The sequence below is a fragment of the Mus caroli genome, unplaced genomic scaffold, assembly GCF_978045245.1.
Source record: "Mus caroli unplaced genomic scaffold, Mus_caroli_1 scaffold_6, whole genome shotgun sequence".
Lineage (NCBI taxonomy): Eukaryota > Metazoa > Chordata > Mammalia > Rodentia > Muridae > Mus > Mus caroli.
Window position 1 is genome coordinate 94,393,578 of NW_028227261.1, and position 25,782 is coordinate 94,419,359.

At 42.2% G+C, this 25,782-nt stretch overlaps 1 pseudogene; it reads left to right on the forward strand.

The window, feature by feature from the left end:
- The first annotated feature begins 7,768 nt into the window (after nt 1–7,768).
- On the forward strand, nt 7,769–17,454 carry LOC110293326 (uncharacterized; annotated as a pseudogene).
- The last annotated feature ends 8,328 nt before the right edge of the window (nt 17,455–25,782 follow it).

The window sequence follows — 25,782 nt, forward strand, 5'->3', positions numbered from 1 at the left end:
CAATTCTTATATATGAATGCATGACAGTTCAACTTTTAAAACTTCTTTGAAGAGACATTGTTTTAAATCTTATCTCTTGTAAGTCTAGTTTCTTGGATAAGAATTACATAAAATACTATCTCAATTTATAAGTGTAAGAACCTAGTGGGGAAACCCCCACTCTGTTCCCGATTTGGCATGCACCCAAAAATCACGAACAGACCGTCTTGATGTAAATACATGAGGACTTTTAATGGTGGAGCTCCATATCTCATACAGGAGACAGTGGGTTCGACCACCAGTTTTGAAAGCTAGGTGTTTTTATAGAAAAGAGTCTGGGGCTGGGGGAGGAATTGGTGCAGTTTCACATGATTGGTTCATTTAAACATCAGCAAACTGTACGTGCAGATAACATTTAACTTAGGTCAGAAGGGCAGGAGATTGGGAGGCCCCAGGCCAGTCCGGACATGTCATTCTCTTTATCTTTATGGCCATGCAGCCTCAGGAATGTCTTAACGATGGGCCTGCCCAGGCATGTCCTGGCTTGTTCTGCTATGTTCTCAGCCCTAGGTTTCAAAGCTCACAAACAACTCTTTGGGATATTTGACATAAATTACATGAATCACAGGTCTCAAGTTTTATTTTCTTTCAGAAGTATCTTGACAGGCCTGATTTCCTGGGCTGGTTCATGCTGCATGTTGTTTAAAATGACTACAACCCTGAGTTACCAGTTTCAAGCTAACTTTCTTCTTACCAGTGTTACACTTTTTAAATCATACCCAATAACTTATAAACCAATACTCTATGACAAAGACATGCAGAGTATATTTATACCATTAATACCAATCAGAAGTCAAATGAAGCAGCTTCTTGAATCTTATACATTTGTACCAATCAACGAATTTTTACTTTTCTAGGTATAATTTCAATAGAAAAAGCAGTTTGTCATTTGCTGAACCAAATAATCATAATTGCAGAGATTTTTCTAAGAAAAAAAAAACCTATCAGCTTATTTGCCTTAGAACTAAGAAGCAGCTGGCCCCTCTAAAAAAAAAAAAAAAAAAAAAGCTTTTTAGCAGGACCTCTCCTCCTGCACTTGACTCCTGGCTAAGGGTGCAGAGCAACTTTAATCAGCCACTACTATGCAAACTGAAACTGAATCAAGAGATGGAGAGCCAACAGATAAAGTTTAAAACATTTTTTCTCTTCAACATGAAACATAGAACAACAGTCATGCACTTAGGAGGCAGAGGCAGGCAGATTTCTAAGTTCAAGGCCAGCCTGGTCTACAAAGTGAGTTCCAGAACAGCCAGGGCTTTACAGAAAAACTCTGTCTCAAAAAACCAAAAAAAAAAAAAAAAAAAAAAAAAAAAGAACAGTCATTCAGACAACAAAACAAAAGCAGTCATGAGTTGACACGTGGACAGATAGTTGCAAGAAACACAGAAAATACAGAGAGGACAGAAAACTTGGTGTAACCAGAACTAAGAATATCTCCTGTAGGACATCTCCTGATGTCCTTCTTTCCCTGGGAGAGTTCTAAAATCCATTTTCCTTCTCTCTCTCTCTCTCTCTCTCTCTCTCTCTCTCTCTCTCTCTCTCTCTCTCTCTCTCTCTCTCTCTCATGTCATTTGTATATTTAGCATATCCCTCTTTTGTCTGTATATTTTTTTTTATTAATTTTTGCCCTACTCCTCTTCTCTGATGCAGTTCTTGACTGTGGTGAAAGGCCTTTTTAGAATTTTCCAGACCCATTTTCCACTGTCAACCCCTAACTGATAACTGATATCAGTGTTGGGTCCAATCTTACTCAGTCTAGCTTGTATCCTTTTTGTACCCTTGCAATCAACAGCCTTCAAAAGATAAAACTTATAGCACTAACATTAATGTTGTATGTTGCCTACCATGCAGGATACCATCTTCCATTTTTTTTTTATAGAGCCCCACCATGACAGTGTTCCTCAGTAGGTCTTTCTGTACTCAGGTCTCTGATTCCAGTGCCTCCTGTAGCCAACAGCAGCCACATGTTACTGGGTCCCTGAAAAAACTAGGGAAGGATGGGAAGGACAGCAAGAGAAATAACAAGCCAAGACAAAGTTCTCTGATTAAGGCTCAATCTTTAAGGTATGGCACTGGATATATATGGGAAAACCCAAAGTCTCATCCTTTTGTTTCACCTGAGTTCTGTTGCTTGTTTCATTTGGATTGAGTTGCAAAGCAGCTCTGAGGGTTGGCAGTTCTCAGTTGTCTGACAGGAAGTTGTAATTGTATTAAAGCAAGACATGAGACTCCAGCATTGCAGACTTGTTCAGTCAGCCTAAGGCTGGGGGATGGTGGGGATCACTCTGACACTGACACAGTAGGAGTTTTAGAAGTGATATTGAGCCAGGGTCAGCTGTATGTACTATCACTTTGGCTGCTAGAGAGACAACAGAATACTTCCTCTCTGGGACATGAATCAAATAAGCCTGTTTTTCTTCTTGGACCCAAATATACCCTGGCATCTTATAAGTGCCTTGAATGTGTCCACAGGATTTCTTAATGAGTTATTTGTTCAATTAGTTGAGGGTGAGACACAAGTCAAAGTGATTAAATCATTTTCCTATTTGTCAGTTTCAGAAATGCTAGCTAGTTACAACTGGGCTGTAAGTTGGTTACACGTAAAGTCCTTAAACACCTTACCACATACTTTGTGTAGTCATGTCTTGAATGCTTCAAGTTTTCAGTCATATGAACATTCTACACATGCTAAGGAGTGTTACCATGCTTAGTGAAAGGGAAGGTACATGAGCTAAAGTCTGTAGTGGAAGGAACTCATTGTTCCTTTCTGCTATAGAAGCAACTTCTAGATCATTACTAGAAAAGCAATAATCCATAGCAGGATGAGGTGCTACAACCCATAATCCCAGCGTACAGGAGGCTGTGGCAGGAGGATTGCCACAGATATAAGATCATTCAGAACCTCAGTGTAAGCTAAAGTACAGCTCAGAACTCACATTAAAAAGCAGGTTATGGCTACTATTAACCCCAGAACTGGGTAGATGGTGGAGAATGGAGGATTGCTGGGACTTGGTGGCCAGTCAGCCTATCTCAAACACACTAATTCCCAGATTCAGAGGGAGAACCTGTCCCAGGGGAATGAAGTAAAAAGAGATAAAGGGAGACAACTGGTGTCCTGTTGTGACTTCTGCATATACTATTAAAGGCACAAGCATGTGCAAATGTGTGAAGACACCATAATCAATCAAAAATGGAAGAAGGTGGAAGAGGAGGAGGAGGAGGAGGACAAGGACAAGGAGTAAAAGGAGGGAAGAATGTGATAACCTCTAGAAGAGAATCCACCAAACAGTTGTAGACCAAGAGAGAGTAGGTTGTCATGCCTCATTCAGTCTCAGGCCACACCAACTCCTCCATATTTTAAAGAAACCCATGTGCAGTTTTTATGCTATTACCTGCCAGTCCAACGTGTCTAGAGCTCTACAGAGCTCTTTATTTCTCTTTCTCCTATTTAACCATCCCTCCTTCATGTAAAAACATCCTGCCCTGTGTGGTGGAGTCAATAAGAACAAAGGCTCCTGAGTTAGAGAGTCTTGAGTTTATTTCTAAGTTCTCACATTGACTGAATATATGACCTTATACAGTTACTTAATCTTTCTGATTCTTAACTTATACTATAGTAAGAAGAATAAAATAGTACATACCATATAAAGCTGATACAAAGTTGAAATAAAACATATCGAGTACTTGCCTCCTTGAATTCTTTATGTCCTCACATCAAACACTAGTTTATGTTTCCAGTTCCAGGGTAAATGAAATGTCTACTGATACAAAATATGTTCCCATTACAACTGTATGTCTTTCGAAGCATGATTTTTGGCATGATTTCTACTTGGACCTCCATTAGCAAATATGATTTTTAACAATACTTGTATGTTTCATGAATGATGAGATTATGTCCAGTAAGTTGAAATCCAACGTTCTCTAAGGTAAACAGTTGATGAAACCTGGCTACTGACAACAGTTTGGATTCTGAGGTCAATGCTATCTGTACAAAGGTTGAAGCCTTTTGGGCGGCTATCAGCTTAGCCTTGGAAGACTTTTCTTGATAATTTTTTTAAGTTAAGATTTACTATTTTTATGTGTATGTGCTTGAATGAGTTTAAATGCACCACATGTGTACAGGAGAAACATGGATCAAAAGAAAGTATGTGATTTCCTGTTACTGAAGTTAGAGTCAGTTTTGGGATGCCACATGAGTGCTGGTAATTGAACCTGGGTGATCAGCAAAAAAAAATTTCAAAGAATCTGACTCCTTCTTCTGACCTCCACTGCCCCAGGCCTGTGCATGGTACTCAGGTACACGTGCAAAACAAATGCTCATATACATGAAATATAAATGAATCTTTTGCAAAAATTGAGTAACTCAACTTTTTCCATACTCACCTTAAAGCAAAGATTCTATGCATACTTGACCTTCCAGTTCAGTCCCCACATCCTGCAAAACTGACATTCTGATTCCAAGCCAGATCCAAAGTTGCATCTAGTTCCAAGTGTCAGCTCTCTTGAATACCCACTGTTTTCTTGGGAATATGTTTTGAGAAATGTAAGACTACTAAATCAATCCATAGATGATGAAATTACAAAGTTTGAAAAGGGCAGGAACAATCCTTGGCCTCTAATCAATAAATGAGAAAACATTCCACAAAGCCTGACAGAGGTAGAGTGTTGGGAACAAAATTTTAAAAAGGGGGGCGGGGTGTGGGTCCAGAGGCCTTGGGGAAGAATAGAGGGAAAAATATGCCCACGTCCCACCAGAGTTCCCCTGTTCTCTGGTCAGTCAGGCTTGGGAGGGCTGCTCTCTACCCAATCCACTTATCCCTGGGTGGGCATTCCTCTATCCCACTCTTCAGGGGGTGGTCAAGTGGCAGCCCTGCTGGGCGACCCCCCAGCTACTTTGCTGAAGCCAGCAGGGTTGTGGGAGGCAGGGAAGAGGGAAGAAGTTCCCAACACTGACCAGAGTGCACAGCGGAACTTGAAGGAGCAGAGCAGAGACTGTATGGTTTTAGAGATTTGTTGTAGAAATGCAGGGGAAAGAGAGAAGGGAGAAAGGAGGAAGAGAAAGGGGGGTGGGAAAGAAGAAGACAAAGAGAAAGGGAAGAGGAGAGAGAACTGAGAGAAGAGAGAGGTGAGAGGACAAAGGAATAAAGAGAGAGAGGTACAGGCTGAGCACCCCTTTTTATGGTCTTCACTGTTGCTAGGTAACTGGGGAGGAGTTTAGCCTAAAGGTCAGAAGCTTGGGACATTGCTTCTGTGACTACTGACCATGCTTCTCTTGTGGGGGCTGTGGGAGGTGGTACCTTAGGTAGGGGCTGGAGTTACAGGAGCATAAGGGAATGCCTACCATGTCATGTAGGTGAATTATGACAATTGGGGTACAGACCTCAGCTCAACTGGAGACCAGCCTACAATTCCCCAGAGTAGAGCAGCCCCATACTGGAAGAAGAAGAAAAAGAAAAAAGAAAAAAGAAAAATCACTGAACCCAGGGATCAGGGAGTATATAAGGACAAGCAAAGGAGCTGGGGAGTGGAGTGTAGGGAACAACACCAAAAAGACGTGGTCCTGACAGAGAGACAATTCTTTTTTTTTTTTAAGTATTTTCTTATTTTACATTTCAAATGCTATCCCAAATGTCCTCCATACACCGCTCCCACTTCCATAACCCCCACTCCCACTTCTTGGCCTAGTGTTCCCCTGTACAGAGGCATATAAAGTTTGCAAGACCAAGGGGTCTCTCTTCCCAGTGATGGCCAACTAGGCCATCTTCTTCTACATGCAGCTAGAGACACAAGCTCTGGGGCTACTGTTTAGTTCATATTGTTGTTCCACCAATAGGGTTGCAGACCCCTTTAGCTCCTTGGGTACTTTCTCTACCTCCTCCATTGGGGACCCTGTGTTCCATCCAATAGCTGACTATGAGCATCCACTTCTGTATTAGCCAGGCACTGACATCGCCTCACAAGAGACAGCTATATCAGGGTCCTTTCAGCAGAATCTTGCTGGTGTATGCAATGGTGTCAGTGTTTGGAGGCTGATTATGGGATGGATCCCTGGGTGCAGCAGTCTCTAGATGGTCCATCCTTTCATCTCAGCTCCACACTTTGTATCTCTAACTCCATCCATGGTTGTTATGTTCCCAATTCTAAGAAGGGGCAAAGTGAACACACATTGGTCTTCTTTCTCTTGAGTTTCATGTGTTTTTGCAACTTATATCTTGGGTATACAAAGTTTTGGGGCTAATTTCCACTTATCAGTCAATAGATATCATGTGAGTCCTTTTCTGATTGGGTTACCTCACTCAGGATGATACCCTCCAGGTCCATCCATTTGCCTAGGAATTTTATAAATTCATTCTTTTTAATAGCTGAGTAGTACTCCATTGTGTAAATGTACCACATTTTCTGTATCCATTCCTCTGTTGAGGGGCATCTGGGTTCTTTCCAGCTTCTGGCGATTATATATAAGGTTCTCTGAACATAGTGGAGCATGTGTCCTTCTTACCAGTTGGAACATCTTCTGGATATATGCCCAGGAGAGATATTGCTGGATCCTCCAGTAGTACTACAGAGGGACAATTATATTCCCTAACAAAATGAAGCTGTTGTTGCTGCTGTGTTTGGGACTGACCCTAGTATGTGTCCATGCAGAAGAAGCTAGTTCTATGGGAAGGAACTTTAATGTAGAAAAGGTATGATTAGTGAATTGCAACTTCTGACTCAGAATGTGCTTTGGGGAACTCTTGAAGCCAAGTAGGTCCTCTGAGAGGATGGGTATGGTGCTCCAATCTCTTAGACAAATGAATGGATCCAGACCATGAATTAAGACCAGCTATTCAGACCTAAAAATGTTTGAGGTCCTCTGTTCTCACAGAGAGGTAGGGACAGTATGTTAAGTATTGTGAAAACTGGCATGAGATCTACCCCTGTGTATGCTCAGGCCCTAATGCATAGGCTGGAGTTCAAGTGGAAACATGTGCATGTGGTATCCCTGCTCCTTCTCCCTTAAGCATTTGCTTATCTATTACAGATGAATGGGGAATGGTATACTATTATGCTGGCCTCTGACAAAAGAAAAAAGATAGAAGAACATGGCAGCATGAGACTTTTTGTGGAGCACATTCATGTCTTGGAGAATTTTTTAGCTTTTAAATTCCATACTGTGTAAGTGAGATGCTCCTAGCTGAGAAAGAGGAAATGAAAACCTGGTATGGTCTCACACCTACAAACACAAGGGACTGGGGAGGGAGATGCCTCTCAGTATGGACATGTGTACACACATACTGTGTCTGTATCCAAAACTAGAAAGTTACATGTGACACTGAATCAAGTTCTCATAACCAGGGTTTTTTCAAAAGTCAGAGACAAGAGTTGGTGACAGGAATTAATTCAGTAGGAGTTCGATAAGGAAAGATCAGAGATGTGGAGAGCCATGCCGTGAGCAATCGCCATTATAAGATGGCGCTGGCTTCTGCTGTGCCTAACTAGTAAACAAGCCTTGTGCGCAAGTGCGAGAGTGAACTCACGCCTAGTCACTGCCTATTTTGGGGCATTTTAATGAGGTGATGGGCGAGCAACAAATCAGGTGCTGACACGCCAAATCAGGTGCTGACATGCCACGCTGAGGGCTATATAAGCAGCACCATTTTCCGGGTTCCGGGTCTTCCCTCCTGAACAAACAATAAAGCTTGCTGCAAAAGAATCCGGTTGTCCGAGTGTGTTCTTGCCTGCGAGAATGATAGCTCGGGGCAAGTCGTGCCGAAACCCGGGAACTTCATACCATCACTGGCGCAAGGGAGATCCCCCGTTCGTGGGGCTGGTTCAGAACTGCAGGACACATAAGGCTCTGTAAGGTATGTTTGGTATTGAAATTTTTCCAGTGTTAGAGGCCTTTTTGTATGTTTTCACGGGGCTTGTTCTTTCTCTTTTGATCACGTACTGCTTCCACTGCTGGAACTGCTGACTGGTTCTCAGTCGCGGTCAGTCACGGTTAGATAACAGGGCAGCGAGCAGTATGGGAACCTCCCACTCTGTAGTGACCACCTTACGGTCAGTCTTGAGGCAGTGTGGCCTAAAAATCGCCACTAAGACTATAGAGGGTTTTGTTAAAGAGATAGATCATGTAGCACCATGGTATGCGTGCTCAGGGTCATTAACTATCACCTCTTGGGAGAAACTGAAAGGAGATCTAGTTAGGGAACAGCAGAATGGCAAACTTAAAGCAGGGACCATGCCGTTGTGGAAACTGGTAAGATGGTGCTTAACAGACGAGGATTGTCAGCAAATGGTTGAGGCGGGGCAGAGGGTACTGGAGGAGGTTCAAGACAGTCTATCAGAGACAGAGCGAGGAGAGAGGTTAAGAGTTGAAAGGAAACAAGATGCACTGAAGAATAAAGGCCTTGAGCCCAAGGAAAAGAAAAATAAGGGATAGAATGCCCTGGGAGAGCTTAGGAAAAGGGATGGAAAGGGAGAGAAGAAGAGAGATTGAGCTGGGGAGGCACATAAGGGAAGGAGCCTCTATCCACCATTAGACAAGTTCAAGGCACTAGCTGTCAGTAGCTCATAATCGGATGAGGAACTTAGCCCCTCTGAGGAAATAGATTTAGAGGAAGAGGCAGCTCGGTATGAGGAAGAAAGATACCAGCCAGATGAAGGACGAGCTAATCAGTCACAGAATAAGACAAAAGCAGTTAGAGACACTGTCAGTTCGCTGCGCAGTCTCTGGGCCCTCGACCTCTGTGTCCTAGTGCACCTCCGCCCTATGTGCAGAGGTATCATTCACCTCTGCCCTATGTGCAGAGGTATCATTCAGACTCATTCATTCCAAAAGAGGAACAGAGAAAATTGCAGCAAGCATTTCAAGTCTTTGAAGGCGCCAATGGCAGATGCATTTATGCTCCGGTGGAGTATATACAGATTAAAGAGCTTGCTGGATCAGCCTGTAACTATGGAGTCAACGCCCATTTTACTATAGCGCAAATCGAAAGGCTTGCTACTCTGACAATGACCCCCGGCGATTCGATGATTGTAGTGAAAGCTGAAGCTCCTAACATGGGAATGTATCTAGAATGTAAAGCTTTTTGGCAAGACTCCTGCCAAGCACAGGTAAGGGCTAATGCATTTGTTGAAGGGGACCAAAGAACATGGACTTTTGAGTTGCTTACAGGTGAGGGACAACATGCTACTAACCAGACAAATTACCATTGGGGAGCGTACGCCCAGATCTCAGCTGCCGCCATTAAGGCATGGAAGGCACTCTCTAGGAAGGGAGAGGCAAGTGGACATTTGACAAAGATTATTCAGGGCGCCCAGGAGTCATTCTCAGACTTTGTGGCTAGAATGACAGAAGCGGCAGGGAGAATTCTTGGAGACCCAGAGGCAGCTATGCCTTTAATTGAACAGTTGGTCTATGAACAGGCTACGCAGGAATGCAGGGCGGCTATTACACCTAGAAAGAGCAAGGGATTGCAGGACTAGTTGAAGGTTTGCCGTGAGCTTGTAGGGCCACTCACTAACGCCGGTTTAGCAGCTGCCATTCTACAAGGGCAAAAACTCCCTGACACGGCTGAGCTCAAGCTCTGCTATAATTGTGGCAAACCAGGACACTTAAAAAAGGACTGTAGAGCCCTTGTCAAAAGGAGAGCACCAGGACTGTGTACTAAGTGTGGGAAAGGATATCACTGGGCCAGAAATTGTCACTCAGTCAAGGACATTCGAGGCAGGCCCCTGCAGCCAGGATTTCCTCAAGCAGTAGATAATGAGGCCATTCCAAAAAACCAGTACAGGGCCCCCAGGTCTCAGGGCCCGAGAACATATGGGACCCCAACAGGCAACAGGTGGACCCCACAATCCGCAGGGCAACAGAAGGATCAGCTGGATTGGACTTCCGTGCCACCACCCAATTCATCCTGATGCCCCAAATGGAGGTACAGCCCTTTCATACTGACTACAAAGGGCCTCTGACATCCGGAAGTGTTGGCCTAATACTGGGACGGGCCTCCCTTACCTTACAAGGCCTTATTGTTCACCCTGGAGTCATAAATCAAGATTATGAAGGGGAACTTCAAGTTCTCTGTTCCTGTCCTCAGGGTGTCTTTTCTATTTCACAAGGGGATAGAATAGCTCAGTTAATAATTTTGCCAAGCCTACATGGCTGTTTTCCTTCCTCTGGTGTCCCTCGAGCTGACAGAGGGATTGGTTCTACTGGAAATGATTCTGCTTACTTAATAATGCCTCTTCACTCCAGGCCATCCTTAGAATTAGTTATAGAAGGGAAACAATTTAAAGGGGTTTTAGACACAGGAACAGATAAAAGTATCATCTCTTCCCACTGGTGGCCAAAAGCCTGGCCTGTCACTCAGTCATCACATTTTTTGCAAGGGCTAGGTTATCAGTCCTGCCCCACTATTAGCTCCCGTTCTTTGAGCTGGCAAGCACCTGAAGGTCAAATGGGATGAATCACTTCCTATGTTTTACCACTCCCAGTAAATCTCTTGGGGAGAGACATTTTACAGGCACTGGGAATGACATTGACTAATGAATACTCGCCACAAGCTGTTCAAATGATGAAGAAAATGGGCTATAAAGAAGGAAGGGGATTAGGAAAAGGAGAGCAGGGTAGACTTGAACCTATCCCTCAAGAAGGTAATAATGGGAGACAAAGTTTGGGTTTTTCCTAGGGGCCGTTGAGGGCTCCATGCCCGTACCATGGCTTACAGAGGAAGCTGTATGGGTTCCTCAATGGCCTCTCTCCTCTAAAAAATTAGAAGCAGCCACAAAACTGATTTCTGAACAGCTATGCTTGGGTCATTTAGAGCCCTCTACCTCACCCTGGAATACACCTATTTTCGTAATTAAGAAAAAATCTGGCAAATGGTACTTATTACATGATCTTAGAGCAATTAATGCACAAATGTGCCTGTTTGGGCCAGTTCAGTGAGGGCTACAATTGCTTTCTGCCTTACCCAAAAATTGGGAAATTATAATTATAGATATTAAAGATTGTTTTTTCTCTATATCTTTATGCCCTCAAGATAGGCAAAAATTTGCATTTACCATCCCAGCCATTAATCATTTAGAACCTGATCAAAGGTACCAATGGAAGGTCCTACCTCAGGGGATGGCGAATAGCCCCACCATGTGTCAACTGTATGTACAATTGGCACTTAAGTCAGTTAGAGAGCATTTTCTATCATTACTTTTGATAATTTATATGGATGACATTTTGATTTTCCATAAAAATTCACAGTTATTGCAAGATGCATACCCTATATTAATAAAAACATTAGGGCAATGGAGATTGCAGGTGGCCACCGAAAAGGTGCAAGTTGCTCGAATGGGAGCCTTCCGAGGGTCACTCATTTATCCTGACAAAATTGTTCCTCAAAAATTAGAGATTTGCAAAGATCAACTACATACCTTGAATGATTTCCAAAAATAGCTGGGAGATATTAATTGGCTAAGACCATTTTTGAAAATTTCATCCACGGAATTAAATCCCTTATTTGATATATTAGAGGGAGACACCCACATCTCCTCCCACAGAGCACTTACCCCAGCTGCATGTCAAGCTTTACAAACTGTAGAAAAGGCCTTACAAGATGCTCAATTACAACGCATTGACGAGTCAAAGTCATTTGAATTGTGCGTATTAAAAACTGCACAGTTACCAACAGCAGTCTTGTGGAAAAATGAACCATTATTGTGGGTTCACCCTAATGCTTCCCCTGCAAAAATCATTGAGTTGTATCCTGAAGCAGTTGCTCAACTTGCACTTCGGGGGATAAAAGCAGCCATTACTCATTTTGGGAAAGAACCTCATATGCTAATTGTGCCTTATACCTCGGCTCAAGTTCAAACCCTGGCAGCAACAACTAATGATTGGGCAGTCTTAGTTGCCTCCTATTCGGGACCAATTGATAATCATTATCCAAAACATCCAATTTTACAGTTTGCCTTAAGCCAAGCCATAGTCTTTCCAGTAATGACAGCCAAACACCCACTTGCGGATGGGGTGGTGGTATATACAGATGGATACAGATCTGGCATAGGTGCATATGTAGTAAATGGCCAAGTAACATCTAAACAATATAATGAGACATCACCCCAGGTTGTAGAGTGTTTGGTGGTTCTGGAGGTCCTTAAAACTTTCCCGGGCCCGCTCAATATTGTATCTGATTCCTTACATGTGGTTAATGCAGTTAATACGCTTGAAGTTGCTGGTTTGATTAGATCCTCTAGCAAGCTTGTTCACATTTTTCAGCAAATTCAGTCAGTCCTGTTACATAGAAGACATCTTGTGTATATTACTCAAGTCAGGGCTCATTCTGGCCTTCCTGGCCCTATGTCTCATGGAAATGACTTAACAGACAAAGCCACTAGAATCATGGCTACTGCTCTGTCCTCGCAGGCAGAGGATACAAGGGAGTTTCATAAACACTTCCACGTGACGGCTGAAACTTTATGACGCCGTTTCACTTTAACCAAGAAAGAAGCTCATGACATTGTCACCCAATGTCAAAATTGTTGTCAATTTTTGCCTACTTCTCATGTAGGGGTAAACCGCCAAGGCATCAGGCCATTACAGGTCTGACAAACAGATGTCACTCATATTTCCTCCTTTGGAAGAAATGAATATTTACATGTTTCCATTGACACCAGCTCTGGTGTTATGTTTGCTACACCTTTAACAGGTGAGAAAGCCTCTCATGTTATACAGCACTGTTTAGAAGCATGGAGTGCTTGGGGCAAGCCCACAATCCTTAAAACTGATAATGGGCCAACATATACCTCTGCTAAATTTCAGCAATTTTGTCATCAAATGGATGTCACTCACCTGACTGGCTTTCCTTATAATCCTCAAGGACAAGGCATTGTGGAACGTGCCCACCGTACATTCAAGTCTTATTTTATAAAACAAAAAGGGGGAGTTGATGAGACTCTGCCCTCAGTGCCAAGAGTAGCTGTATCCATGGCACTCTTCACACTTAATTTTCTAAATCTTGACGAGCAAGGTCACTCTGCAACTGATCGACATAGCTCAGACCCTGATAGACCAAAAGAAATGGTGAAATGGAAGGATGTCTTAGCTGGTCTGTGGAAAGGCCCAGATCCTATTTTAATAAGATCCAGGGGAGCTGTCTGTGTTTTTCCACAGAGTGAAGACAACCCATTTTGGCTGCCGGAACGACTCACCTGCAAGATATTAATCAAGGATGGTGTGGAAGATGCTGACCTCCCGAGGACTGCTCCTGCTCCTGACAATGCTGAACTTGTTTCAGGTTCCTAGTATGATGGGTGAACAGAGATGGGCCATTCTCTCAGCCTTCCCTAAAGCAATGCCAGTTCGCCATGATGCTATAGTTTTTCCAAAATTCGTTACTACTAATAAAAAACTAGACTTACCATATTTGCCATTTGACCCTTTACGGGTCCCGATAGGAGAAAATCACTCCCTCCAAGAACAGGGTTCCCTATGTTTTCAATTATTGCAAAAGGGGGACTGTATTCAGCTCAGTATCCATATGTTAGGATCATTTTTGGATAATGGGACTGTAAATATCACCCAAACCCGAGAAAAAGAAAACAATGATATTATTCATGTTACATGGTTTTGGTGGCAATCGACAGTCTGGCTAAATGGTACATTCCTGTCTCCCAATTGGAATGAGACAGAGCGTCCTCGTCAACCCAGGATTGCTCCTCATTGTGGTGGAGAGGATGTAGGGGAGTTGCCACCATGGTCAGACTGCCTGTCGTCTGTAGCCAGATGGATTGATGAGCACAAATATTTTACCTTCTCCCCCAATATGTTGTTTGGGCCTGAAGAAGAGTTTGTAATGAGAACGGGCCTCTTCTTGCAGGACCGCAGAATGAGCCCTTATTGCAAATGGCAACTTTGTGGGATTAATGGAAGCTGTACAGATCTTAATCCCCTTGTTTTCTTAAAAGGAGGTGCTGTAGGAAAGGCCATTTACACTGGTCTCTCCAATTATACCCTGATTGGGGCATATGGACCAACAAAAAATATATAATTCATACTGAAGAAATCTCTGGTTTAAGTAAGACACAGATTAATCCAACCAGCTATATATCGCTCCAGTATGTGTCTATCCTCCCTTTTTGTTTATTTTGTCTAATGATTCATTTGAAAGCTATGTAATGATTCCTGTTGGATTTCTCAATGTTGGGATGCAACAAAGGACACCAGCGCCATGGTGGCCCAGATCCCACGTTGGATCCCTAACACCCTCCACCTTATCCCTGTTTCGACAAAAAAAAAGAGATTTTGGCATCACTGCTGCCGTGATCATAGCAATTTCAGCCAGTGCAGCTACTGCAACAGCTACAGGGTACTCTATGGCTAGGACGGTTCAAGCAGGCACAAAACTAAATCAGCTTTCAGCTGATCAGACTGATGCCATCAATGTCCAAACTTCTGCTAGTGCCCAGTTGAAGGGAGGGCTGATGATTTTAAATCAGCACCTTGATCTGTTTGAGAAACAGATAGGAGTCCTATACCAGTTGGCCCAGTTGGGTTGTGAAAGAAAATTGGGCGCTCTGTGTATTACCAGTGTCCAATATGAAAATGTTACTCGTGCATCTAATCTGTCTAGACAGCTCTCCTTGTATCTTGCAGGAAATTGGTCCGAGGGGTTCGATGAGACTCTTGAGGCCCTGAGGGCGTTTTAAGGATCAACTCAACGTGAGTGGACCTGTCATTGACAGAGGGCCTCTCCTCCTGGATTTCATCTGCATTTTCTTATTTTAAGGAATGGGTGGGGGTAGGTTTATTTGGTACTGCCATCTGCTGTGGACTTGTGTTCATGCTCTGGTTGGTTTGCAAGCTCAGAACCCAACAAACACATGACAAGGTCGTGATAGCTCAAGCACTTGCTGCCATAGAGCAAGGGGCCTCCCCTGAAATTTGGCTATCTATGCTCAAGAATTAGTCAGCATTTGAGTTCTTCATTTTTTGGCTGGTCTCTTTGGTAGAGTTCGCCCTAGGTCATTTAGTAGTTACTGTCACATAGCACTGTGGTATCCAGGGACGGGCAACTTTCCTCATGCACAGATCAACCTAAGACATGGGGCCCGGTGGTGATAGGGTTACCCTATGACAGGAAAGGCTGTGACATTAGAGGAACGACCTAAGACGGGAGCCACAGCGGATGGACATAATTACACAGACCTAGTCCAGCCTCATTTTAATAAAACAAAAAGGGGGAGATGTGTAGAGCCATGCCGCAAGCAATCGCCATTATAAGATGGTGCTGGCTTCCACTATGCCTAACTAGTAAACAAGCCTTGTGTGCAAGTGCGAGAGTGAACTCACGCCTAGTCACTGTCCATCTCAGGGCATAGTAATGAGGTGATGGGTGAGCAACAAATCAGGTGCTGACATGACACACTGAGGGCTATATAAGCAGCAACATTTTCCGGGTTCTGGGTCTTCCCTCCTGAACAAACAATAAAGCTTGCTGCAAAAGAATCCGGTTGACCGAGTGTGTTCTTGCCGGTGAGAACGATAGCTCGGGACACAGAGACACTTCTAAAACCACATTAATGAGACAGCATATCACAAGTTAAGATTATGGGATCATGAGTTAAAATTTTCTTACTAGTTGTTAGCCAAAGAAATCCACCCCTTTCTACATCTGTTTCCCTGCAGGAAAGACGATAATAATAATTCTCCTCTTTGGTACTGGGGAGCCACATCAGGCAATATTACAGAGTGCTAATTTGAGGCAGATGGTGGAAATCTTGCTGATAATCTACACCACTGGCTGAAGCATGGCACTGGTGAAACTTGGAAGTAGTTGCAGTTGTAATAAGGATGAGAAGTGATTGTCGTTTTCTTTTATTAAAATTATAGGCAAATTTCTGATATCTAAAGCATCAGATATAAAGGAAATAATGTAAATAAAAGTCTTTTGCTAATTTAAAAAGAAACAGTCAAAAGTTAACTGGAATTATAAACTTGAGATATGTATAGTGTACTGGGTCAATAAGACGTCCAGTGAAGTCAGCTTCCAGTGGCCAAGGCGGGGGCCCAGAGCACACTCTATATCTTGCTTCAGCCACCCTAAATACAAGACCAGGGACCTGGTGTTTGCCAAGTTAAAGGGCTATGCACACTGGCCACTGAGGATCAAACATGTCGCTGAACCCAACTGCTATCAGGTGTTCTTCGGGACACATGAGACAGCCCTGCTGGGTCCCAAGCACCTGTATCCTTATGAGGAGTTCAAGGAGAAGTTCGGCAAGCCCAACAAGAGGCAATGCTTCAGCGAGGGGCTGTGGGAGATCGAGCACGACCCTATGGTTGAGGCCTCACCTAGCCTGTGCTCAGAAGAGGAGCAGAGCTACGCCAAGGAGCCCAGGCCAGTGAGGATCCAGAACTGGTGCAGGAGCTGGAGCCAGAATCCGTGCCTGAGCTGGAGGCAGAACCTGAAATGCCTGAGACTGAGTGTGAGCAGGAGCCGGAGCCCCATCCTGTCTATGACCTGTTGGACACAGTGAGGAGCTGGAGCTCACTGAGGCCGAGCCAGGAGATCAGCAAGCCAAGCAGGTGCTGAAAAGAAATAAAACTTGAGACCTGTGATTCATGTAATGTATGTCAAATAGCCCAGGCAAGCTAGGTCACCCAGTCATAAAGATAAGGGAAGGAATGCAGGAACTGGTTCTGACTATCTTGGCTGACTCATTGACCATCTGGCAGCCCGGTGCCTCCTGCTCACCCCCCTTTCTATAGTGACCATAGTTAAAAGCTGAAACATTAAACAGATGCATTGTCAACTCAGATAAGCCCCTGGCTTTAGAATCCTTATACGCCCCAGCCTGCACATACTACTCTGCTGACTCATAATCATGTACAACCATGCCAATACTTCCCTGCTGAAGTTTGAATGAACCAATCATGTACAACCGCACTAATTCCTCCCCCAGCCCCAGCAACTTTTCTATAGAAACCCCTAGCTTCCAAGTCTCATGGTCGATTCCTCTGTCTCCTGCATGAGATACATATCAACACCGAGTTCCGCCATTAAAGCTACCTCGTGCTTTTGCATCAAGGAGGTCTCTGGTGTTTACTTTGGGTAAATCCGAGTACCGAGACTTGAGTGGGGGGCTTCTTCTTGGGGTCCTACAGTGCAAGAGCAATACCCTGAGGCTGAGACCAAGGTTGAGGCAGAGGCCTAGGCCAAGGCTGAAGTGGAGGAGCCAGGAAGTCTGAAGAGGGGTGTGGAGGATGAACAGACTCATTGTCCTCTTCCAATGAGGACCAGGGAGGCAGCTCCTGGCACACTGGAGATGGAGCCAGCTGAAGAGCAAGAGACTGAGGCCTGCCCCTTCATGGAGGAGCCTGACCAACCCAGGAACAGCTGCTTACAGATGCACAGAAGGGACAAGCTCCAGTCATAGAAAGAAGGCCATTTAACACCAGAGGTAACCAGATGGCAAAAGGCAAGGCCAAGAACCTTACAAACAGCAACCGAAGCTACTTGGCATCATCAGAACCCAGTTATTCCACCACAGCAAGTCCTGGATACCCCCCAAAACTGGAAAAGCAAGGTTTAGATTTAAAAAAAAAATCTCATGATGCTGATAGAGGATTTTAAGAAGGATATTAATAACTCCCTTGAAGAAATAGAGGAGAACACATTAAAAGGGGAGAAGGCTTTAAAGAGGAAACACAAAAATCCCTTAAAGAATTAGAGGAAAATAAAATCAAGCAGGTCAAGGAATTGAACAAAACCATTACGATATAAAAATGGAAGGAGAAAAAATTAAAGAAATCACAAAGGGAGAAAACTTGAGAAATAGAAATCCTAAGAAAGAGATCAGGAGTCAAAGATTCAAGCATCACAAAAAGAATACAAGCAATTGAAGAGAGAATCTCAGGTACAGAAGATACCATAGAAAACTTTGACACAACAGACAAAGAAAATACAAAATGCAAAAAAAAAAAAAAAAAAAAAAAACATCCTAACTCAAAAAATCCAGTCAATCCAGGACACAATGAGAAGACCAAACCTAAGTATAATGGGTATAGAAGAGAGCAAAAATTCCCAACTTAAAGGGCCAGTAAATATTTTCCATAAAACTATAAAAGAAAAGTTCCCTGACCTAAAAAAAAAAAAAGATGCCTATGAACACACAGGAAGTAGACAGAACACCAAATAGATTAGACCAGAAAAGAAATTCCTCCTGTCACATAATAATCAAAATGCCAAATGCACAAAACAAACAAAGAATATTAAAACAGTAAGGGAAAAAGGTCAAGTACCAGATAAAGGCAGACCTATCAGAATTATACCAGACTATCGGAATTACACCAGATTTCTCACCAGAGACTATAAAAGCCAGAAGATCTTGAGAAGACATCATACAGACCCTAAGAGAGCACAAATACCAGCCCAGGCAACTATGCCCAGCAAAACTCTCAATTACCATACGTAGAGAGACCAAGATAATCCATGATAAAAACAAATTTACACAATATCTTTCAACATATCCAGCTCTTCAAAGGATAATAAATGGAAAACTCCAACGAAAGGAGGGAAACTAAACCCTAGAAAATTCAAGAAAGTAATCTTTTAACAAACCAGAAAGAAGATAGCCATCTTAACATAATTCCACCTCTAACAACAAAAATAACAGGAAGCACCAATCACTATTCCTTAATACCTCTTAATATCAATGGACTCAATTCCCCAATAAAAAGACATAGACTAACAGACTGGATACTTAAAAAGGACCCAACATTTTGCTGCATACAAAAAATCCACATCAGTGACAAAAGCAGACACTACCTCAGAGTAAATGGCTGGAAAACAATTGTCCAAGTAAATGGTCCTTTAAAAAACAAGTGGGAGTAGCCATTCTAATATCAAATAAAATTGACTTTCATCCTAAGGTTATCAAAAAAGGAAGAATACTTCATATTCATCAAAGGAAAAAAAATCTGCCAAGAAAAGTATCAATTCTGAACATCTATGCTCCTAATTCAAGGTCACCCACATTCATAAGAGAAACTTTACTGAAGCTCAAATCACACATTGCAACTCACACAATAATAGCGGGAGACTTTAACACCCTACTCTCATCAAGGGAAAGATCCTGGACATAGAAACTAAAAAGAGGCACAGTGAAACTAACAGAAGTTATAATCCCAATTGATTTGACATATATCTGTTGATTATTTTATCCTAAAGTTAAAGTACATACCTTCTTCTCAGCAACTCACAGTACCTTCTTCAAAATTGACCATATAGTGGGTCAAATAACAGGCCTCAACATCTACAAGAAGATTGAAATAATCCCATCCATCCTGTCATATCACCACGGACTAAGACTGGTCTTAAATACCAAAAAAAAAAAAAGGAAAGCATACATACACATGGAAGCTGAACAACACTCTACTCAATGATAACTTGGTCATGGAAGAAATAAAGAAAGAAATGAGACAGTTTTTAGAGGTTAATGAAAATGAAGCCACAACATAACCAAACTATAGCACACAATGAAAGCAGTGCTAATAGGAAAACTCATAGCTCTGAATGCCTCCAAAAAGAAACTGGAGAGAGCATACACTTCCAGCTTGATAATACATCTGAACGATCTACAACAAAAAAAAAGCAAATACACCCAAGAGAGTAGACAGCAGGAAATAATCAAACTCAGGGCTAAAATCAACCAAGTAGAAACAAAAATAACTATTCAAAAAGTCAACCAAACCTGGAGCTGTTTCCTTGAGAATATCAACATGATAGATAAACCCTTAGCCAGACTAACTAGAGGGCACAGAGACAGTATCCTAATTAACAAAATCAGAAAAGAAAATGGAGAGATAACAACTGAAACTGAAGAAATACCAAAAAAACAAAAACAAAAAACCTTTAGGTCCTACTTAAAAAACAAACAAACAAACAAACAAAAAACCTATACTCAACAAAACTGGCAAATCTGGATGAAATGAACAATTTTCTAGACAGATAATAGGAACCAAAGTTAAATCAGGACCAGATAAATGATCTAAACAGTCCCATATGCCCTAAAAACATAGAAGCAGTAATTAGTAGTCTCCTAACAACAACAACAACAAAAAAACAAAACAAAACAAACAAACAAACAAACAAAACCCAGAACTTTATGGATTTGTTGCAGAGTTCTATCAGATCTTCAAAGAACTAAATCCAATATTCCTTAAAGTACTCCAAAAAAAAAAAAAAAAGAAAAGAAACAGAAGGAACAATCCCCAACTTGTTCCATGGAGCCACAATTATCTTGATATTTAAACCACACAAAGATCAAAAAATAAAGAGAAATTTAGGCCAATGTTCATTATGAATGTCGATGTAAAAAATACTCAATAAAATTCTCGAAAGACTAATCCAAGAACACATGAAGATCAAAAATCATCAACAATCAGGATCAACTAGGCTTCATTCCAGGAATGCAGGGATGGTTCATTATATGAAAATCCATCAATGTAATCCACTATATAAACGAACTCAAAGGAACAAAATACACATGATCATTTCATTAGATGCTCAGAAAGCATCTGACAAAGTCCAACACCACTTCATGATAAAAGTCTTGGAAAGATCTGGAATTCAAGGCCCATAACTAAACAGAGCAAAAGCAATATACAGCAAACCAGTAGCCAACATTAAACTAAATGGAGAAAGACTTGAAGCAATCCCACTAAAATTAGAAACTAGACAAGGCTCTCCCCTCTCTCTCTCCCTACCTATTCAATATATACTCAAAGTCCTAGCCAGGGCAATTAGACAACAAAAGGAGGTCAAAGGAATGCAAACTGAAAAGTAAGAAGTAAAAATATCACTATTTGCAAATGATATGAGAGTGTACTTAATTGACTTGAAAAATTACACCAGAGAACACAACTTCAGCAAAGTAGCTGAATGTAAAATTAACTCAAACAAATCAGTGGCCTTTCTCTATTCAAAGGATAAACAGGCTGAGAAAGAAAGTAGGAAATCAACATCATTCACAATAGTCACAAAAAATGAAATAACTTGCTGTGACTCTAACTAAAGAAGTGAAAGATCTGTATGAGAAGAACTTCAAGACTCTTAAGAAATAAATCAAAGATCTCAGAAGATAGAAAGTTCTCCCATGATCATGAATTGGCATGATTATTATAGTAAAAATTGACATCTTGCCAAAAGCAATCTACAAATTCAATGTAATCCCCACCAAAATTTCAACTCAATTCTTCATCACTTAGAAAGAGCAAGTTGCAAATTCATCTATAATAACAAAAACCTAGGATGGCAAAAACTACTCTCAACAATAAGAGAACTTATGGGGGAATCAACATCTCTGACCTCAAGCTGTACTACAGAGCAATTGTAAAAAAAAAAAAAAAAAAAAAAAAAAAAAAAAAAAAACCACTTCAAGGTTCAAGGTATTGGTACAGTGACAGGAAGATAGATCAAAGGAATAATAGAATTGAAGACCCAGAAATGAACCCACACCCATATGGTCACATGATTTTTGAAAAAGGAGCTAAACCATCCAGTGGAAAAGACAGCATTTTCAACAAATGGTGCTGGCTCAACTGGCAGTTAGTGTGTAGAAGAGAGCAAATCAATGCATTCTTATCTACTTCTACAAAACTCAAGTCCAAGTGGATCAAGGACCTCCACATAAAACTAGATACACTGAAACTGATAGAAAAGAAGTAGGAAAGAGCCTCAAGCACATGGGTACATGGGAAAATTTCCTGAACAGAACACCCATAGCTTATGCTTTAAGATCAAAAATTGACAAATGGGACCTCATACGATTACAAAGCTTTTGTAAGGCAAATGATACTGTCAATAGGACAAAACAGCAACCAATAGATTGGGAAAAGATCTTTACCAACTCTACATATGATAGAGGGCTTCAATATATAGACAGAACTCAAAAGGTTATAAGCCAGAGAACCAAATAACCCTATTAAAATGGGGTACAGAGCTAAACAAAGAATTCCCAACTGAGGAATACCAAATGGCTGAATAGCACCTAGAGAAAAGCTCAACATCCTTAGTCATCATGGAAATGCAAAACAAAACAACCCTGAGATTCTCACACCACTTAGAATAGCTAAGATCAAAAATTCAGGTGACAGCAGATGCTGGTGAGGATGTAGAGGAAGAGGAACATTCCTCCACTGCTGGTGAGAATGCAAGATGATACAACCACTCTGGAACTCACTCTGGAAGTGTCTCAGAAAACTAGACATAGTATTACCTGAGGACCCATCTATACCACTAATGGGCATATACCCAAAGGATGCCCCAACATATAACTAGGACACATGTTCCACTATGTTCATAACAGCCTTATTTATAAAAGCCAGAAGCTGGAAAGAACCCAGATGTCCCTCAACAAAGGAATAGATGCAGAAAAAGTGGAACATTTCCACAGTGGAGTACTACTCAGCTATTAAAAACAATGAATGTATGGAATCCTTAGGAAAATGGTTGGAACTAGAAAATATCATCCTAAGTGAGATAATTCAATCATAAAAGAACACACATACTATGCATTCACTGATAAGAGGATATTAGCCCAGAAGGTCAAAATAACCAAGATACAATTCACAGACCACATGAAGCTCAAGAAGGAGTGAGATGAAAGTGTGGATACTTTGGTTCTTCATAGAATGGGGAACAAAATACCCATAGGAAGAGTTAGAGAGACAAAGTGTAGAACAGAATTGAAAGAAAGGCAATTCAGAGACTACACCTCCTGTTATCCACCCCAAATACAGTCACCAAAACAGACACTACTTGGAGGCCAACAAGTGCTTGCTGACAGAGGCTCTAACAGTACCTAGCAAATACAAAAGTACGTGCTCTAAGGTAACCATGGACTGAGCACAGTGTCCCCAATGGAAGAGTTAGAGAAAGGACAGAAGGAGATGAAGGGGTTTGCAACCTCACAGGAGACAACAACAATATGAATCAACCTGTACCCACAGGGCTTCTAGGGACTAAACCACCAACCAAAGAGTACACATGGAGGGACCCGTGGCTCAAGCCACATAAGTAACAGAGGATGGTCTTGTCAGTCACCAATGGGAGGAGAGGCCATTGTTTCTGTAAAGGCTCTGTGCCCCAGTGTTGGGGAATGCCAAGAACAAGAAACAGGAAGGTGTGTTAATGAGCAGAGGAGAGGGGAGGGGATAGGGATTTTCAGGGGGTAAACCAGGAAATGGGATGGGATACCATTTGAAATGTAAATAAAGAAAATATCTAATAAAAAAGAAAATACATATAAAATAAAGTACAAAAATAGGATTGTCTTGTGTTTGTGTTTGTACATGCATGTGTACACCAGTGTATGTACACGAGTGACCCGTCCAGCAGGTCCAGTTATTCGAAGGTCTCGAGGGGACCTTCTCCTAAGAACAAAATGGGGGAGAGAAAGACAGACACCAAGTGCAGGAACTACACGGGAAGCAGTCTGAGTAGCATCAAGGTGTCACTGTATTCAGTAAGACTCAAGGCTTAAATGCACAAGCAAAAGGGGAAGTACTTCTCAGCAGGAGGAATGGGGCAATGGAAATGCACAAGCAAAGGAGGAAGTACTTCTCAGCAGGAGGGATGGGGCAGCAGAAAAAGAGGAAGTACTTCTCAGCAGGAGGGATAAGGCAGCAGAAAAAGAGGAAGTACTTCTCAGCAGGAGGGATGGGGCAGCAGAAATTTTTCTTTTGGCAACTACACAGGGAAGCAGGAACTTGGTGGTATCAGAGTACATCTTGTGGTCAGGACATCCGGCGCTGACTTAGGACTGGAACATTCTGTGGTTGTTCTCGGAGCGGAGCACTGGTGGCCCGCTTCTGACCCCCTTTTTTTCTCGGGGGGAGAGGCCCAATTCAGAGATCAGGACAATTGTGTTGTCTTAATAGCTCCCAACATCTCCCCCATTTTAATAATTTTATAAAGGCATATTGTATAATAAATTTGTCACATTTTTAATGACCGCCTAACGGTCTGTTTGCTCATCGGGTGATTCTCTAAAACCATGAAGGACACAAGGACAAGTCATCTATGAGGCTTGAATTAACGGTTACAGTCTGTTGGGTATAACCTGGTCTAGCCAAGGGATTTAGGAATGAAGCAAGCTCCGTGGGTAGAGATAGAGGTCTGATCCCCAGTGTGCAATGTTAGGGGTCATGTACAGGATTGACTCTCAGGCCCACAGATTTTTACCCAGAGTAACCCTGACCTGCTCCCGTGCCATTTTTCCTGGGGGAAGGACCCTAGGGCACTCAACCTTCATGCAATCACACATGCCTCTCAGAGACTATCTAACAGCTTCCAGACGAATCTCTGTGCAGTGTTTTAGCCTTACAACTCTCACGGGCAATGGCTTCAAGTTTCAATTTTTCGATGTGTCTAGCCTGGGATAACTGTTTAGTTTCCAATGTGGCGAGAATGTATATTACCATGTCGGAAGCACAGACTACAGCAATCTATGAATGATTTGTGGCGTGAGACTAATGGCTGAATTTAGGGGGAGGGGAATGATCTTACTTAAGCATTTTATGGAAATTGAGTCTCTCTCCCCGAGACGAGGGTGATGAAGTGGGATCCACTTCTGACTCTTCTCCAGTAACCTGCTTGTTATTGCCAACGTCCAGCCGATGGTAATGAACTGAAATAGATGCGCTTGAAAGAGATGAATCAATTTGAGATTTAACAAATCGGGTCAATTTCTGAAATGCCCAAGGACAGATGGAAATCAATAATAGGAGTCCCAATAGGGGCCCCAAAAGGGAGGGCAACAAGGTTGAAAGCCAGGGGGAGGTTGAAAACCAATTTTGGTACCATGACTCTTGTTGTTCTCTCTCTCTTTTTCTTTTTTCTAAACTGGCAGTAACCTTGGCAATGCTATCTTTAACTAATCCAGTTTTATCAACATATACACAGCATTCTTCCTCAAGTGCAGCACATAAGCCTCCTTGTTGTAGAAAGAGCAAATCTAATCTCCTTCTATTTTGAAGGGCAACTTCTGAAAGGGAGACCAAGGAATCAGTAAGATCATCTAGGCCCCTTTTTATATTCTCTCTATCTTGGCTAATAGCCTCATTGAGCAGATGGTAATTGCTCGCATTCTGTTGAGACTACACAAGAGCTGCAATTCCCGATCCCAGCAGCACCCAAGCCAAGAAAGACTGCAAGGGTCACCGCTGAGATAGGCTCTCTTTTGTGGCGGGATGGCAAGGAGACACCTCAATCCCAAAACTTCATTGAGTCATCTGAATACTAAAATTTGGAAAAAGCTGAACCAAGACACAATAATCTCTATTATTGATAAAATCTTGTATAATAATGTACCTTGTAAGGCCCGTGGAACATGCCAAAAATGTATCATTTGGGGCAAGAAGATAAGAAAACCCATTTTTATTTACTCTAAACATGTTATTGCAAATCTCTAGCAAGGGCCGCAGCGGAAGCATGCCTGGGCCTAACACATAACTTCCTACCCCAGAGAGTTCTGTCAACGTAAGCTGAACTGACTCGAAGGGAAGCTGCCTAGCATCTGAAAGCAGGGTAAATTTTCCAAATAAGGCTATGCCCTCATAAAAGGGCAGGGAAGCAGAAAAGCACATCCAACAATCTTCAAATTCTGACACATTATCTCTTTGTGTCTTATCCAACAAGGCTAAAACAGAAGCATTCAATATAGACCACAGTAAATCAGTGGAAGAGGTGGGCCCCCGAAGAG